We start from the raw sequence: 19,151 nt of genomic DNA on the forward strand, positions 1-19,151 counted from the left end.
GGTTTTCCAACCCAAGGGGCTGGGTAGAATTTTTGAGAACCCTGTAATTTCACACCAAGCTCAGCCTCAGGATTTGAAAATCTAGGTCCAGTTTTGTGGTTTTAAAAGGGTAAAATCAAAGTTTGGACCAATTCCTGATACAGAGTTTACAGTTCAGCCAAATCTTAATATTTTTCCCTGAGTTCATTTCCTTCTCCCTGCCAAATGTGCATCTTAATAGTATAAAAAGTATTTAAATGGGTGCAGTGAGAAATATTACAGATAGATTTTACATGGAACTTAGAAGGCACTTGGCCTTCAAATTCTAGGCAGATGAGAGGGAGTTCAGCTTGAGGAAGCACATTTTTCTCCTGGATGCAGTCAAATGAAGCACCAAATACCTCACTTCTATTAACACCAAATATAATGGATGCATTCCCACTCAACTGTATTTGACAGTTGGAAGGAACACAGTTAATATGTTTACAATGTGTTGGACCAAGATTTATCACTTAAATTTCAAAGAAAAGCTTTTTAAAGAGTTCAGATTTATAAACCTGTGGCTCTGCACCCTCTGACCCTTCATGTTCAATCCCCAAAATCTTAAGAAAATAGGACCACTTTGTCTTCATTAGAAATACTATTGGAATCATCCAGAATGCAGTTTGATATCATTTTCCATTTCTTTATCTGTGTAGCAGTATTCAATTATTTTCATAAGCAAGACAGTCACACTTTTGTAAAATGCTGCCAGTTATTTAAAAATTAAGGTAATTAAAGCATAGAGCTCCATCCATATCAGATATGAATCTGATAGGAATTGTGTACACTACCTGTGTCAGCTCTCCTTGGGCTGCCATTCAGAGAGGAAGATATTGGGGTGACCTCTGAAGCAAAAGCAGCAGCGCAGTCCTGAGGTTGTGCACAACCTGAAACAAGGAAAACAGAACTGAGGTTCTGCATGAGGATCCCTCACTTTGCAACCTTTAGTCCAACTTTCTGTGAAGTCCAAAGGCTGCTCCTGCTCATAGCAGCCTCTTCTATGTTTTTTTAAGTTATTCCACAGCCCTGACTCTTGACAAAACTGACTGCAATAGTTAAAACCCTGTGTTTGAAGTGGTGGACAGCAGGTGTTACTCTGTATTACTTCTGTTTGTAGCTTCGTGCCACTTCTGAGGAGGAGAATCTCCCCTCACAGGCCTCACTCTGTGGGACCACACAGTCAGCCCCCCATACTGGAATGTCAAAGCGTCTCCCAGCTCAGGGCAAACAGCTCCTTGAGGGCACCTCTGGCAGTCACTCCACCAACCTGCACATCCAGCCAGGCTCCACAAGACTTTAAACCATTTGAGAGCATCCAAAGGAGGGCAACAAAGATGGCGAAGGGCCGTGAGGGGAAGCCGAGTGAAGAGAGGCTGAGGGCTCTTGGCCTGTTCAGCTGGAGAAAGGGAGGCTGAGGGGAGACTCATTGCAGTTACAGCTTCTTGTGAGGGGAAAGGAGGGGGAAACACTGATCTCTGCTGTGTGTGACCAGGGACAGGACACCAGGGAATGGCCTGAAGTGGTGTCAGGGTGTTAGGTGGATATCAGGAAAATGTTCTTCCCACAGAGAGTGGTTGGGCACTGAACAGCCTCCCCCAGGAACAGGCACAGCCCCAAAGCTGCCAGAGCTGCAGGAGCATTTGGACAATGCTCTCAAGGACAGGGTGGGATTGTTGGGGTGTCTGCAGGTTCAGAAGTTGGACTGGATGACCTTTGATGACCTTCCCACCCATCAGTTTCTGTGCCTCTTTGATTCAGCGCTGCCTGATGCAAGGTGGGCAAACTTACCTGGAACAGCCATGGCCGGTTGTCTCCTCATAAGCCCTCAGGCACCTGACATGGCGCCTGCCTCTCCTCAGCTTCTCTCAGTCTTTCTCCTCCCCTCAGGGCAGCCAGGCTGTCTGGGAGTCATGTTCTCACACAAGATTGCTCATAACAGACCGATGGCAGCCTAAGATTGTGTGTGAAGGAAGTGTTTTCCCTCCTCTCCACTTTCCCGCCTCTCCGTTTTCCCGCCTCCCTGCGCTGCCTCACAGCGCGTGAGGGACCTGGGGCTGCAGATGGTGAAGGGTTTATCCTGCACCTACTCCTGCACTGGCTTCTTTGCCATCCCTGCTCAGGGACCAGTGTGACCATGTGCCGAGGCAGAAATAACATGGGAAATATTCCTTGCTGCCCATCTTGTTCCTGCAGGCAGACAGTCCAGGCAGACATGTGCCTCCTTTGTGCCCACACCATCTCCTCAGGGTTTAACACCATTAAGTTGAGTGGATTCTCTACAGAAAGCCCAGTTACAGCACCGGCAGCAGAATGCTCCAGGCTGGCTGGATCAGCTGCTCTGGTTCCAGGGTTGTTGGCAGCCACAGCAAAGGAGCCAAACCCACGAGCAGTTCCGTGCTCTTCTTTCCCCAACAGAACGAGGCCTTGCAGGTCCACAGATTAGAACCACAGAACCACAAAATATCCTAAGCTGGAAGGGATCCACAAGGATCATCGAGCCCAAATTCCATCTCTGCACAGACACTCCAACAATCCCACCCTGTGCATCCCTGAGAATGTTGTCCAAGCACACCTTGAGCTCTGGAAACCTTGGGGCTGTGCCCATTCTCTGGGGAGCCTGTTCCAGTATCTTGGGCATAAACAGAACCCTTTGTGTCACTGCAAAAAGCCACCAGTGATAATTTTGGTCACATTAGCACTGGAATTTTCAAATGAAAAAAATCAAGAAGCTGGAAGCGGAAGAAATTGCAAATAGTCCCCCCTGTTGGTACAAGGAGTCTGTTGTGGCGCTGCTGCTTCTATGAGATTTTATTGTGAGCTTAATGTCAACAGCTTCAATTACCATAACAAAAGTAAGGCCAAATTTCATGCTGGCAAAGTGAGTGACCTTCTCTGAAAGATCTCTCATCGGTACAGCATCTCCACCTTCCTAGGGCTTCCCCAGTGTGTGTTTGGTCAGTCAGCTTCCCTCAGTGACCCTCTTTGACTAACATTTCATCACAAAACAAAGAAGAAATTATCATAAACAAAGATTACATTTATTTTAACACTCAGCTTTTCATCAACACTTAACCTTTATGGGGAATCAAATTATTTTTCTCCATGACTAAGAAAAATCTAGTGATATGTAATTAAAACAACAAAGACGAGTCCCATTCTATACAAGTGTAATTATGTTCATGTGGTACCACTGTAATTGAAACACAGAAGATGTTTCAGTCTGTATTAAAAGAGAATTTCTTTCAGTGGGTTTCCTGAAGCTCATTAGATATTCCCTGGCCTATTCTCCTAAGTAATTAGATTTTAACAGGATTTTCAACAGATCAGAGCAATCTCTGTGGGTGCCAATAGGAGACTCTCCCTCTGGCCTTACCAGCAGGGCAGCATGGATAACATCCAGGCTGGGAGTTAATAGGACAATTACTGGCCTCTTTTAAATGAGTTACATTAATGCACTTAAGCTAAATGGCTCTGCCTATGATTAAATATTAACATCTGCAAAATATGAAATCATGATATGCAATCAAGTTTTGTTGTTTTAATTTCCCAAATGCCGGATTTCAGTGGTGTATGTAAATGTTCGTTGGATAGTGTATGTTAAACTTTCAAAACACAGATCAACACTATTTGTGAATGGTTCTTCTGGAGCTACTAAGTTAAACATCTTAAAATAGCACAAGGCAAGAGGAAATTATCAAAAATTATATAAAAACAAGAAAAGGAAAAAAACCCCGATCTTCATTTTGAATGCCTCAAAGTGAGCCAGGTCACGATTTCCAATGCAAACAATAAAATTAAAATTTTTATATTAAGTACCTTAATACCTAATACTTCCCAGCAGGAATGGGGAAAAGACAAAGTTATAAAGGCTGAGGAAAAGGCTGAAATACTCAATGCCTTCTTTGTCTCAGCTGTTCATGGCCAGTTGTTCTGCAGACACCAAGCCCCTCACGTTGAAAGAGAGGAATGGGGCGCAGAATGAAGCCCCCATAATCCAGGGCACAATTTCTACTGTCACAGTTGCTCCAAGCCCCTTCCAGCCTGGTTTTGGACACTTCCAGAGATGCAGGGGCAGCCACAGCTGCTCTGGGCACCCTGAGCCAGGGCCTCACCACCCTTACAGCCCAGAGCTGCTTCCCAAGATCCCATCCAGCCCTGCCCTCTGGCACTGGGAGCCATTCCCTGTGTCCTGTCCCTCCATCCCTTGTCCCCAGTCCCTCTCCAGCTCTCCTGGAGCCCCTTCAGGCCCTGCAAGGGGCTCTGAGCTCTCCCTGGAGCTTCTCCTCTCCAGGTGAGCACCCCCAGCTCTCCCAGCCTGGCTCCAGAGGGGCTCCAGCCCCTGGCACATCTCCATGGCCTCCCCTGGACTCATTCCAAGAAGTCCCCATCCCTCCTATGTTGCAGACCCCAGAGCTGGACTCAGTGCACCAGGTGGGGTCTCACCAGAGCAGAGAGAGGGGAAGAATCACCTTCCTTGACCTGCTGATCACAGTTCTTTTGATGTAGCCCAGGACACATCTGGATGTCTGACCTACAGTATATTTATTTGTTGTGCTGCATCTCTCATCCTCTCACCGGACCCTGTGCCCTGTCCATGCTAACCCTCCCCTCTACTTGCACATCTGCTGCCTCAGTAAGTCCTTTCTGTATGTTGACTCTGTTACCCCAAAGTGCTCTAGCCCCCTGCAACACTCACCAAATCATCTGACAGGAGCAGCAAACAGAGCTTTGATGTGGGCTGGAAGCACACTCACTTTGTAACAAGAGCTTGGACTGTGTACTGATGCTTCTACATTATTTCCCCAAATCCTTGCTGTGTGAAAGGATGCTTTTTTGTTGCTGAGAGTTTCTCCTGTTAAAACTTCTAAATATTCCTTACATTTCAAGATTATCAGGTCTGCACAGCACAGAGGCACTTCACTGTTCCATCTTGGGCTCCAGAAGTTAATAATATCAGCAATATGGAGCACATTCTTCCCAAAGTACTCTACAAATATGAAATAATTACTCACTGTGAGCCTGCTGTGTGGCAGAGAAATATTACTACTGTCTTTCAGCTGGGAAACTAGAGCAGAGGTTAAGACCCAAATCCTTCAGTATCTAAATCCCCATGAAGTCAAATGTAAGGATCTGTGAAGTCCAAATGTAAGAATATGAAACCCAGTGCCCCCAAAATCAATAGAGAGCTGGGATAAACATTAATTCCTGGGGTTTAGCTATGATTTCGGTCCAGCAAAAACTGTCTTGTGCTTGACCAAGTCCATGAAGTCTAAAGCAGGACTAACAGTCCAGTAGCAAACTCTCTTGTTTCCTTCCATGACTCAAATTTACCCTTTATCACAGCTACCAAGCACACAGTGTGATGGAACTTAATTTGGGGTGGTGCAGTGGTCCTTTAGATAATAGAAACAGCTTCTTCTGCTGGGTGGTGAGGGCTGACAGCAGCATTTTCTCAGTTGCCTCAATTCGAAATAAATCAAAACTACATATCTTTAGATAAAAAACACAATTTCCTCTTTCTTTGCACAAATTCCCCAGACTTTCTGATCAGTTCCAGCCATGCCATGGTCACAGTCCATGCTTCCAAGAGAGGGAACTCACCCCAGCTGCCTCGGGTGACAGCGCTGAGCTGTCACCATCTGCTCTCAGGAAACACTGCCATGAGAGCTGGCCATGCCATAGCAGCCTCCTCACAAATCTGATGGAGAGACACAAATGTTCACGTGGTGCAGCAGCTAATGGTGGCAGCCCTTGGAACCAAGATGGAAAATATTAGTGTAACAGCATGACGGGAATGGGAAACAAAAGAGAACAAGCAGGGCAAAACAGAGGCACAAAATTGCAACAGGAACCTCAGTAAATGTGGAGATATTTCAGCCAATGATGCTGTTATTAGCAACACACAAGCTTGTGATTGCCCAGGAGTTAACCCAGGCAGGCTCCCATGAAAAGTGTTATTATGAATTCCATGAGAAGTGGGGCAGAGCAGTGCCTACGGTTCAGCTTCTCTGACACTCCCCATTGTATAAATCTGCTTTCAGTTGCCCAAATCTTCCCCAACCTTAACCCATTTTAGATTAAATGTCCCATGATGACTGTCTGCCTCAAGCTGGATTCTCTTGCTGCATCAGAAGAAAAAGAAGAAGAAGAAGAAAAAAAAATAGTAGATTCACATTTTTCTTAAAACAAAGAAGAGGCAAATTATTTTCTTTTGCCCACATTAAAAAGAATCTTACAACCATCTCATTGAGGAGATCTCACTTCAGTATGGTTTGTGATTAAAATTTTGGCTGGGAGGCTTCCGTTGTTTTTGGGCATGAACTCTTGACTCAGTCTGGATTTGGTGAAGTTCATGAAAAATTAGAGGGTTTAGAGATTGTCCACAAAAAACATCTTGAAAACTCTGTCTTCTGCACATCAGCCCATTGCTCCTGACACAAATCAAGCAACCATGATCCCATCAAAGCAAGCAAGGTAAAAGCAGCCCACACTGGCACTGGAGCAGAGTTTTCCAGGCTCTCCAGCTCCTCCTCACAACATCCCAGCAGCACAGAGCATGGAAACACATCCCTGCTGCAGAGACGAGCCAGAGCTGCCAGTAAGGAGGCTAAGGCAGGAATTTCGATCAGGGTGGCAGATGTTGGGGAATAGGGCTGGAAAAGAAGGAGATTTTCAAGTGGAAGGAAAGGGAGAACTGTCAAGAAGGCAGAGAGGAGTTTGGACACTCAGAAATTACTAGAATGTGCACATATGTTCACATGGGCTTCAGAGGCAGCCACACATTCTTTGCCTCAGTGTGCACTATACAGAGGGGTTGTTTTCTTTAAGTTTGTACTTTTTCAGGGCAGCAGCTGGAATCATGCAGTTAGAGACTGACTCTCTATTCAGGCATAAGACAGAGACAAATTAAAGTGACCAGAATAGCCCTAAATCAGGCTTTTTCTAACTTTGGCATACTGGGATTGACACTTCCCTCAAGTCATTTTTGGGTGCATTCATCTACCCTGTAAAGCGAGTTCAGTGCATGTCCAGGCTCACCACAGGGCCTCACTCAGCAGAGCCCACATCCAGGTGGGATGGTGGGAGGGATGGGGTTTAGGCAGGAGAAAATGTCAAGAATGTTTGCAAAGACACTGAAGTTAAAAGGCATTGCTAAAACAGAAAGAGCTTTGGGGTGAGGGGGTCACACAACAGCTCCTCATTTGCACCTTGGGTCAGTGCATTGGACCCAGCCCACCCCATCTCTTCAGTTTGTCTCTAATTTCCAGCTAGAAATACTCAGCTCAGTGTTTGCCTGCTTAGAACAAACCTTGCCATGGGATGCACTTCCTGAAGGGTCAACCCTCCAACCTGGGACCATTTGCTGTGTCACATGTGCAGATACATTTGTGTCCCCTACTGTAGGGCTCAGAGCTGTGCCACATCTGGATGAAAGTCCTTGCCCTCAAAGCCAGCTGTCATGAGGGAACACATCTGGGTGCACATCACAGCTTCCCAATAAATATTTCTGTGTTTCCTTTCGTGCTCTGGCCCAGCACGGCTTTTACAGTACTATCAGGGTGCTTTTATGAGATTCACCCCTTGCAATGGGAAGGTTTTTATTAGAAACACGCCTTCCTCTCTGTCATTTATGATAAATAATGTTTATTGATGTTCACTTCCTTCAGTGAAATAAAGTGTCAAACAGCACGTTGGTATTTGCCAATTTTCTTTTCACATTTCATGTTATGTGCTTTTTATGTTACATGCCTGATTAAAAATTTAAACATTGTCACCGTCAGTGCTAAAATACGTTGCCAGAGCATCTCTAATTATGCTTCCTTGTCTGCTCTGAGCGGGGACTGACATTTCTGGGTCAAGATCTGGTTGTTGATATGCAGCACGAGAAGTATCCGATAGCCACTTGCTGAAAAATTGCTCCTTCTCTCACACAATTATGGTGCACAATGCAGAGCAGGTACCCGGGGCAGGCTGCTCTGCCACGCCAATCCCTGGCTCCAGAAGCGTTATCTCTCTCCACATCGTTTGGGATTGCAGCTGATTAACCCAAAATATAAAGTGCTAGAGGAGGAACTCCTCTCATGGAGCTGTGCTGGTTGGGAAGGTGGGCAGGGGTCTCATCCTGCTCCCCCTTTTTCATCCTCCTGCTCCCAGCAGCAGGAGATGCCAGGAGTACCTGCTTTAGTGAAGTCTTGGGAAACATTGTCCCCTTGCTGTTTGTGCACCTTTCTTCAGCAGATCTTTATTTTTTCAAGAGAAAGTAAAAATATAAAGTTGCTCTCAAGTTTTTGGATGTGTATCCAAACCAACAGACACACTCCTGTTAGGTTAGGAAACATTCTGGAATGAGCTTTTCAGCAAGAATCTTTTAACCATGCTACATGTGTTTGTATTTTTAGCAGTTTGTTTTATATTTTCTGGCACAGGCAGGAACCAAGGCTGGTCTGCAAAATCCTACCTGAGCATGGAGCAGGGCATCTGACAACACAACTGACCTCCAGGAGGAGCCTTTGCACATCTGAAAATACCACCAGTGCTATGAACTGGTAGAAATATGGCTATTAAAAAAAAACCCTTACAGTGTTTGCTGTGTTTGTTTGCAATGTTAACACATTTCACCTAGTTAAAACCAGCCAGGTTTTCTAAGAGATTCCATATTCACAAAACTCAGCTGTTCTCTTTGGGAGCTGATGGTTGATGAGCAGTTATGAAATGCAGCCATAATTTATTGTGGATGTTCAAATTAGTTAAAAGGTGGTGTTATATATGGCTCAATGTTTCATCAAGAGTGTCCTTATTTGACCCAATAAATGCACATTGAATGAAGACTGATATGTTCTGAGATATTGTAGAAATCCTTCCCTGTTGTTGCCAGAATTTTCTTGCATTGTTATTTGCTCTCAGAAATTTCTGACATTTTTTCTTTGCAAAGAAGAAGAAAGTAAGAAAAATCTGAAATGAGGCTCCAAATTTGAAAGTAGCCATTGAAATCCTAGTGGCTTTACTCAGCTTCCCATCATTTTCTGAAAACAGTAGAATTATTTTTATATCTCATTTTACATATAACACCCTTAATTTATAACCAGTATTTATGTGTGCCTGACCAGCACAGAGGCATTAAAGGACAAAAGGTGTCAGGATAAAGGGAATCTGCAGAGTTTCAGGACTTAGCTCTGCTGAACCTGATTTTATGTGCAAAAAACCACCCCCAATATCAGCAAAACAGTCAAATGTGTGGCCTTAACAATAGAGAAATCCAAATATACAAAGGGTTTCAGTGACAGCAGTGTAACACAGGTTGCATGGCATAGCTGGAAATGGAGCTGGGCACTGGCTGCCTCTGCAGCATCAGGTTCAAGGCATTTCTGGGAATCACATCCAAGACCCTGAGATCCAGCTCTGAACTCAAACCTGTTATCACTAATGAGGATGGGAGTCATTTTGCAAGAGCTGTAATAAACATTTGTTCAAACAAAAAGAAAAGTGAGATTAGAAAACATGCAGTCTGTCACAGCATTAGCAGAAAACCTATTTGTGCCATCTATTTGGGAAAAATTATTGAAGAACAGTTCATCCATGTGAAAATATTAGCACTGTAATTCTGTCAAGGTCAGTGAGACCTAGAGGTTTGCTGAGAAATCACCTTCATTTCACCAGGTAAATAAAGAACTCGTTTTTCAAAGGAGCCTATTGAAGAAGGCACTCCATAGCAACAGTTAAATTATGAATACAGCACATATGTTCCATATCATATCATTTACAGCACACTTTAGCATAGACATAATGCTTAGTAACAAACTACAATACCATTCACAAAATGCATTTAAATAGCATAATTTAGTTCATTAAATTCAGTCATTTACAGTAAATCAAAATTATCACAGGAATTGAAGAGAGTACACAGTTGTTTGTTTGAATAGTTAAGCTAGGGAAGTCAATTCCTTTTTGAAGGTCAAGGACACAGTTGTTTCCATTTTCTGTTGTAAAAAAGATACAGCCTGTGTCATAAGATAATTTAGTATCATCTGAATGTGATCAAGTCCTTTCCCCCTGCTTGTTCTATATTATATAACTGGCATGTCTGAAATATATCTAAGTCAAGAAAACGCTTTATGTATAATGTTATCAAATTAGACTTCTTTTTCTTTTACGGACTGAGTGGATATGATTCCAGGCTTTTAAAAGGATTTAGTCTTGCAAATCTGCAGCCTATTACTTGGAAGCAAAGATGTATGTTTTCCCCTAGTCCAGCCATCAATTGCTTGGCCTGTGGAAATATTATTATAAAAGAAAAGTGGATTTTTGGGAGCCTTTTTAAGCAATACATTCTGGCTTTTGCCATCAGAGGTGCAGCGTGTCTGGCAAGGCAGGGGGTGCAGAAATGACTTTGCAGCACACACCAACTGCAGGGAGCTCAGGAGGGGTCACCAAATCCCCCTGGGAATTCCTGAGGTTTAAACCCTCCTACAATTTCTTGGGCATCAAAGAGAGGAAGGTGAATTGAATTACTCCTCACATTTTAAAAGCATGTTCCATTTTTCATTCTGAATTTGCCAAGCATCTTCTTGCTCCTCGCTGTTGTATTCCCTGACTGATCCAGGTTGAACAGGCCATGACAAAAGTTCTCTTGTCCTTGTAGAAACTTTTGGATTGTCACCAAGCCTTCCTAACCTGCTCTGGGTTTTGCTCAATAGAATCCTTTACCCAAGAGCATGTTTTTCTCTCCTTTTAAATAATTCCTGCCATCAGAATCATTGCCAGGAAGTGAGAGCTGTCTGCTAGATCTTCTCTCCTTTGCAAAATTCCGTATGCAATGAAGATGCCTCTGTTGCATCCAAGAGCATGAAATGCCGGCTCTTTTCTGACCACCTGGAGGGGAAAATGAATAAGTTATGATTTCCCACCAATGGACTATCCAAGCACCTGAAAGTGCTAATTAATTAAGTCTCATCACCCTGGTGAAAGAGGGGAGGGTTTTAGTAATGATTGCACAGTCTGTGTATGTGAGTTTAGCCTTAATTGAGATTTTTGGGTGTTGATGGAGCAGCACAGAGGATGCTGTCCACTTCCAATCCCACATCTTTTCAGAGCTGCCCTTTTCTCAGCCCGGCTCCACAGGAGGGTTGGGAATTGGCAGTAGCAGCTGTCCTGGAGGGAACAACACCTTAAACTGCCCCAAAGCGTTTGCTTGGAGCTCTCCCTATTCCCATTCTCATGGAATGCTGAGGGATGCCCTCGGAACAGCAGCCAAAGGCTGACCCTGCCTCGGTGGAGCTCTGGGAAACACCCAGGGAGAGCCTGGGAATAAGAGGCAAGCAGCCAGCTCCGGATGGGCAGGGCCAAATAGGGCCCAAACAAGAATGAATTATGGTGCAAATTCTTGCTGACACTGGTGCAAAACAAAAGAGAGAGAAGGAGAAAATGTTCTTAGGACAAATAACCTTCTCCATCTCGCTGGGCACAGGGGGAAATGCTGTGAACAGGCACAAAGGACACAGATGGCAGCGTAAATCCTTTGTATCCCACACTGCCAGCACAGCTGTCCTGGGACTGTGAGGGAACCGACCTCTTGCTGATTACCCTGGGCACTGAGGAAGCACCAAGAGGACTCACTAGAGTAAAAGTGTCCAAGTTTTCAAAGGACAGAGCTGTGAGCCAAGGGCCAGCGCAGCAAAAATGTGTCTGGAGACAGCTGGAACCTCCTCTCCTTGCCAGAGTCCCAGAGCACAGTGAGGACCAGCCTTGCCTGGAGCCTCCAAGGAGGAGGGATGGACTGTGGAGTCAGTCTCTGAGGATCTTTCCCAATTTTTTAGCTTTCCAGGCAACATCTGGAAGGCCAAGCTGTTATCAGGTTCTTACAGGCTGGAAAACTAAGCTTCAGACCTCTGCAAAGGAGGAGTCCCAGTCCCTGGAAGTGTCCAAGTGATGGGGATTGGAGCACCCTGGGACAGTGGAAGGTGTCCTTGACCATAGCAGAGGGTGGAACAAGATGGGATTTAAGGTCCTTTCCAACCCAAACCATTCCAGGTTTCTGGAATTCTTTGAAACCAACTCAGTGGAAACAGTGAAAGAAATTAAGCCAGTGCAGGGATTTGTGGAGTTGATGTTTGTAAACAGCTTTCACCACAGCAGGGTAGAGCTCACATGGAAAGGTGCAAGACTTTTTCACATGCACAAAACCCATGCACACAACAGCAGGCTTCAGCTAGGAACAATCACATATAAATGGAGTTTCCAATAGTTCCCACCTCCATCTGCACAGATATCAGACACTAAAGTCCCTAAAAAAGACAAATTCCTTGTCCTGCCCTGTGCACCTCCATCAGGAAACCGTGGGATGTAACAGTTCAGGAAAAACAGAAGTGTTAACCCAGGCCTGATCTTAGCCCTGATTTCACTGCAAGAAAAGTTGGGTTGATTATAACCCCTTTTATCCTCCTCTGGAGTTTTTCCAGCATTTTTCTGAAATAGATTTAAATAACTTCACAGAAAACATGGGAATTTCACTTATTTTATGGAAGTGGAAACTGAGGCACAAGGAGAAAATAGTTACTTGTTCCTGGTGAGCTGCAGCCCAGGGAAACTCCAGCTTGCAGGCTTCAGCTAACTGGTCTGGAAATTGCACAAAATCATTAACTCATCCTTGAAAATTTTTCATGATAGATTGTAACTATTCAGTCTGTCATCTCCAGAGCCTGCCTCTCACAGGAATTATGACTATGTACCTGAGGGCTGCCACTATGGAATAGCAGAGGGATACATCACATCTGCTGCCAGGCAATCCTTAATGTGGCTGTGTTTGAGTGCTGCTGGCTGTTATTGGGACTGGTACTTCCACTGCTCTTACTTGAGCACTACAGTGTTAATTTGGCACCAAAACTACATTTAAGGCTTCACAGTGGGACTGGAAAGCAGCGAGCTCAGGAGGAAAATTCCAGCCTCACTCTGAGGTAATTATAAATCTTTTCTCTCCCATTCAGACACTATATTAATGCTGCTGCATTGGACCAGAATTTTATCTTTCATTTCCACTTTGCTTCTTTGGATGGGCTTCAGCCAGGCTTTGAGAGGAGGGGGGTCAGAGCTGAGCGCTGACAAAGAGCCTCATTCACAAACCTCCAGCAGCCCCATTGGCGACTTCTCCCAGCACCCCGGAAGCAACTTGGCCATGACAGGAGAAGCTTGGACATCAGACAAACTCCAGATCTCCCCTGCAGCGATTATTTCCTGATAACTCCGTGTCTGCACTTCCAGGCACTGCACTGCCTCTGACATGGACTTGCAGACTCCTCTTGTCGAGCTCAGAGACCTTAGGCAGAAGCTATCATGAGCCATCTGCCAGCACCACACCAGCTAAGGTGTTATTATTTATTAAAAAGACTTTGCTTCCTTCCAAAAAACTGTCTCTGATGAAGTTAAAGGTCTCTGAGCCAGCCTCACCAGTGTTTCTTGGTCTGTATCAGCAGGGATCTTGAGCTCTGCTTGGGAGCTGAGCATAAGAACTGTTTGCCTGTGCCTGGCACACTGCAATGTTACATCCCAGAGGGTGGGGAGGGTTTGGGAGCAAAGAACAGCTGGTGGGTGCCCTTACCCCTATAGCTGTGCCCCCATAGAGTCCCTCTCAGTGCCCTATTACTGGGGACAGCCCAATCCCACCCTTCTGCAAGTCCCTTGTGGGGGGCACCAGGAAGGATCATTGTGGCCAAGGTACTGGTGTGTGTTTGCAAAGCTGACAATAATTTATCACATGGAGCCAAAGGAGCTCCATCCCAGCCAGCACTGGGGTTTTCAGCAGGTGGCAGAGAGAGTCCAGGCACCAGTGATAGTGAAATATTCCCAACACAGAGATCAACAGCAGAATGAGAAGAGGTGTCCCAGTCAAAGAAAACCCACCCAAATCCCAGTCTGCTGCAAACAGCACCACCTTCTCCTTGGAACAGCAGGGACACCTACCCAGGGTGGAGTATATACAATTCAGAGCTCTCAGCAACAGCTACAGCTCCCCAAATCCTTACAGTGAGAGGAAACCTCACTCCCATGGTGATTCAACACATCAAAGCCAAGATCCCTCTTTTAATTTCTCTCTGGTGATGCTTCTCTTCCTCCCCATTGCTCAGATGGAAACCCTGGAGCAGCTGGAGAGGGGAGCCAGATGGGAAATGAGGACCCAAAGCAATGTAGGCACCCCCATGGTGGTGTCCCCAAAAAAACGTGGGGACAAGGTGGCCATGGGTGGCACAAATCAGGCACAGAGCTCTCTGTTCCCAGCCTGCCACAAATCAGCACCCAAACAAATGTTTCATGCAGCAATAAACCTGTTGAAGGCATAAATTAACTGCACAGCAAGGTTATGCTTTGGGAATGTCTCCACCACGGCAAAAGGATCTGCTGTAGCCAGTGATTAGGTTTATATTACAATGTGGCTTTTAAGGCTCACTGTGCTGAATAAAAATTTAGGCAATTAGTGCTCTTATTTCTTAGGAAGAACTGCTTGCTATCGTATATTAATACAGCTTTTGCTCAATTAAAATTGTTCCCAGTCAGCAAAAACAATTTCTGCACTGTAATGAAATAATGAAATAATTATATGCAAGGGAGGACTTCTGATCTTTTTAATTATTCTATTCTTCATTTTTAAAAGGGCTATTTCAAAACGCACTCTTATAATTGATTGCTATAAATCAGTCAGGAGCATTCTAAGGATCATAAATATTCTAACTTTTAAAAGACAAAGAAATGCTAAATATTCAATGAAATCCTTCAATATTCAGAAAATTTAATCTAGGGTAAAAGGATAGACTGCTCTTTTGAAAATAAAAAGTAAATTTGTTGTCCTGTGAAAAATGAAATATCTTGAATGTCAGTAACAGAAATGGAATTAACAAGAGATCTTTTTATTGTTTTTTAAGGTCATTAGGCTGTGAATTCTATAATTATGGAAATTGTCAGTCCAGTTCTGTGGAGTGTTTGCTCCCATCCATAAGGTATTGGAATGTTCAATCAGTCTCTCTCGTGGGAAAGTTAGGTCATAACTGTAAGTGTACCAGCAAAATTGAATTAAGCAAAGAGATTTCATTAGTATTTATAGCCAGAAGGCATCTGTAAAAGTACAGGGCAAAGAAGTTATGTGGAAGTCAAAGGAGAAAAAAAAATGGGTTTCTGGTGACAAAGGCGAATCTGAAAGAGATATAAGTGTATAATGAATAAGAGCTATTGAGCGCTGCTCCAAGGAGGGAGTTGCAAAGATGTCAAATATTGATTTTCTTGTGTATGCCTTTGGACTACATATGTAATTGTTTGGATTTGCTGTCTTCATGATACAACAATATTTGTTGTTGAAGGTTAAAAAGCAGAGTGCGAAACAACCCAAAAAAAGTCTGAAACGTGTTGGAGAATTATAATAATTCCAGCAGCAGGGTTGCAGGAGCAGAATCTGGACTTCTGAGCAAATAAACACTTTTATGACAGGCAGTTGTGTACTGGAAGTGTCGCTCCTGGAGCTGCAGAAACACACACTGGGTGCAAGGCCATCGAACCATATTGCATTTATTGATTGAAAATATACAATTTGCTTCTAATGAGCCTCTCTGAGTTTTTATACTGTGAAAATATTCAGAGATCAGGTTTAGACGTTCAGAGTGTAGCATGTGCTTTTGTACAGACAAATATAATCCTCATTTGTGAGTTGTTTATTGAGGAATGTCAGTGCTTCTCAGTGTTTATTGAGAATGTGTTTCCTGATGCTGATTAACATCTTAATGCAAAAAACCTCTTGAAATGTTCTCATCCTGAAGAAACAAGTGTACAAATCACCTTCAGAATTTTTCTCCTTTTCAATAGTGCTGACATGGAAATTCTGGATATTTCTGCACAAGAAAGGGATGTGTGACTGTTTGGAGTGACATTTTCCACGTGTGATCCTTGCATTGGCATGCAAACAATCAAATCTGTACTGGCAACTTTGTCCCTGCTCCCAGAGGGATGTGGATTTCAAGAGAAGAGAGATATCCTGGAGACCTAAATGCAAAGGGTGGCCCTGGAAAATTGGAGACAGCCCAAATGCCAGAGACCACCTAAATTATTCAGTCTCATTTCAGGTGCTCAAGTTGGGAGGTGGGGTCTTTATTTTCAGAATCTGAGAGAGTCTGACAATCAGCTTATAGCAAAGAATTCCCAGTGAGGAGCAGTTTGGAAGAAGCCCAAAACCCAGCTGTAAACAAGAATAAGAATGGAATCAACCTCCCAGTGAACCATGGCCGTGATGAATTTGGTGTCAGAGCTCCCTTTGCTCTCCGTGGGGCTGCAAGTTCATCCTCACCTGTAAAGAGAAAATCCTCAGGGATCCAGGGAAATTTGCAGTTCTCCTTAACTTGTATAAACAATAAAGCTCTCTCAGGGATGAAAATCAAATTTTTTCCTAGTCCAGGGGTGTGACTTGCTGGTTGATTCCTTGTTCTGTCCTGCTCAGCCTCAGCTTTCATCCAAATCCCTGCTGCAGAACCCTTCTCAGTCACAGCAGCAACTCTGCATGCTGCAAGTGTGGGGGGATCAGGAATTCAGCTTCCTCCTGTGCAGTAAGGAAAGAAATTTGGAATATTTTGGCCAGTCTCTCATCTGGAGCAGTTTTATTCTGCCCCTCACGTGGTGTAATTCTGTTTATTCCATTACCCACGACCAGCAGTGGGATGGGATTACAGCACAGAGAGATGAAGTGATTTTCCCAGGGTTTTTCTAAGAAAACCAGGAATTAGAGTCAACAACTCTGATATCCAAACCTATACACACTTCTCCAGACTATCCTATAGTATATTTCCTTAAATTCAACAAATCATCTCACCTGCAGAACATCCCTTTCCTCCCCAGGAAACACCAAGCAAAATGAAATGTGGATTTGTTAATCTTAGGTGAAAATACTTTCTAATAAGATACATTTATTCAATGAAAATAACATTTCCAAACCTGCTGAACTGGGATTGATTTTACAAACACCCCCAAGAGTGGAGGGCAGGACAGCACCATCCCTTCTCCAACCCCAAATCCTGCTGCCTGTTCTGCTGAGGAGTGAAGGGGCTGGAAGTTTTTGGAGCCCTGCTGTCAGAGTACAATGTTGCCTAAGCAAGCATTAAGAGATTATGGTAATAATAGGTGTGCTTACTGCAAATAAAAGGTTTCATTAATCAAGCCATACCGAGATAAACCTGTCAGTGGACAGAGGAAACTAGAAATCAAACGCTGTGAAAGTTCTGACAGATTGTTAAATAGAAACCCTTTAAAACTGAATTTAATTTACTGTGATATTACAGATATTTATGCATCAATAGGCAAGTGCAGATTGAGTTCGGAGGTCAGCTCTGGTGCTTGAAAAATAAACGTGCAGAATGAAACAGAAGGTGACAGTTACCTTTGTCAGAAATTACAGTTTATTAAACTAAATATGAAGCTCTCTCATCTGGTTCGTGTTAAGCACCAAGGCATGGGGCTGGGGGGTAATTTACTGCAGTAGATTGGTGAGGGGATAATTATGGAAACACTCCCCCTTTTTTTTTTTAAAGTTGGCTTTATAAACTTTAGCAGAAGGAACCAGGAACAAACATTGCAGCATAGGAGCACAGTCAGGTACCAAAGGGCAGCAAGCACAAAGACCTTTCAGCAAGATTATTCACAAATTATGCCATTAAAACACTGCTCTCCTGTCAGGCAGTGGGGTTTCTTTACTTCTATCTTAGCATTTATTTAATTAACTTCTCCTCTTGAACTTTTTTTTAAGTTCTCCATTTTCAGATTCATACCTTCCTCAGAACTGGGACACTCCTCTTCCTCCTCTTTCTTCCTCAGCTTCAGGAAATCAGATGAGCAATGTGAAAGAAGCACGAATTTCAGGAGATTTCTGTCCAGGAAATTCTGGCAGCAAGCTGTACAAAGTTGTTTTTGAAGGGAGGTGCTGCTCACCCAGGCAGGAGCAGCTCAGCCTGTTCCACATCGTTCTTTGAAGGAATAAAACCTTGAAGATTGGTCACTGAAGTATTGTGGGCAGATAGAAAATAAAACATCATTCCTGTTTCTAGCAAATTATCAAATCCCATACTGACAGGCATCAGCCTTTCCACCACTGGATCCGTAGCTAACATTAATATTTAACTTACAACAGTTACGTTGTTTACGTGGTTTTATTTCAGATGACTGAAATTTGAAAGGAAAATCTGGACCTAATAATGATCCAACTGAGCCAACAACAAGGCTGCTTGACCCTACCAAACACAGAAAGAAGTCCTTGAATAAAGGCAGTCCTAAGTGAAAATAAGTATGTCAGTGCTATATGAGATGAACATATTTATCTGCCAGACTTACGTGAGATCATATCTAAATACACGACTCCAAAACATATAAGTATATTACATTTCACACACATAAGAAACATGTAAATCATGCAGGATATGTTAGCTATAGCTATGCTGGACATATGTCCTTCCCAGAATGACAGCCTGAAAAATCCTTGCCGACTCAGGGAAAAACTCCTGCAAATAATTACTGCAATGGAAGCAATGCCACGAGTGAAGTTGTTCAGGATCCAGCACAGCTTTATGAGAAAATGCCCTTTTTTTGCATGCAGGAGTACAGTGCTGGGCCATTAGTTATTAGAAGCCTAATTAATTAATTAATAAAAGCCAAAGCAGTGGGATAGTGTGTCAAAGTCTCAGCCATGAGCCTCCTGTGGTCATCCTCTGTCCATAAGCAGCATTTGTTGAACATTTCCAGCCTGAAGCCACTCAGGAGCTGCCTTTGCTGCAGCTTCAATACAGGAATGACCATTGCTCCAGGTCCAGGTTCACTAAGAAATGAAAATAAAATGGTAAAATCTATCAGGAGAAAGGCAGGAAGGAAGATATTTCATATATATGAAGATGAAAATTTACCTTACAAATTTGAACAAGGCCTGTGTGGAAAATGAAGCTCTAGCTCAGCGTTAGAATATTGTTAACCTGAAGCACATATTTAAGTCTCATTAATTTACATGGTTTAAATGCTATGCACCTTTAGGCACTGGAAGGGGCTCTAAAGTCTCCCTGGAGCTTTCCCTTCTCCAGGTGAGCACCTCCAGCTCTCCCAGCCCGGCTCCAGAGCAGAGAGAT

Source organism: Parus major, chromosome 8 (assembly GCF_001522545.3).
Source record: "Parus major isolate Abel chromosome 8, Parus_major1.1, whole genome shotgun sequence".
NCBI classification, from domain to species: domain Eukaryota; kingdom Metazoa; phylum Chordata; class Aves; order Passeriformes; family Paridae; genus Parus; species Parus major.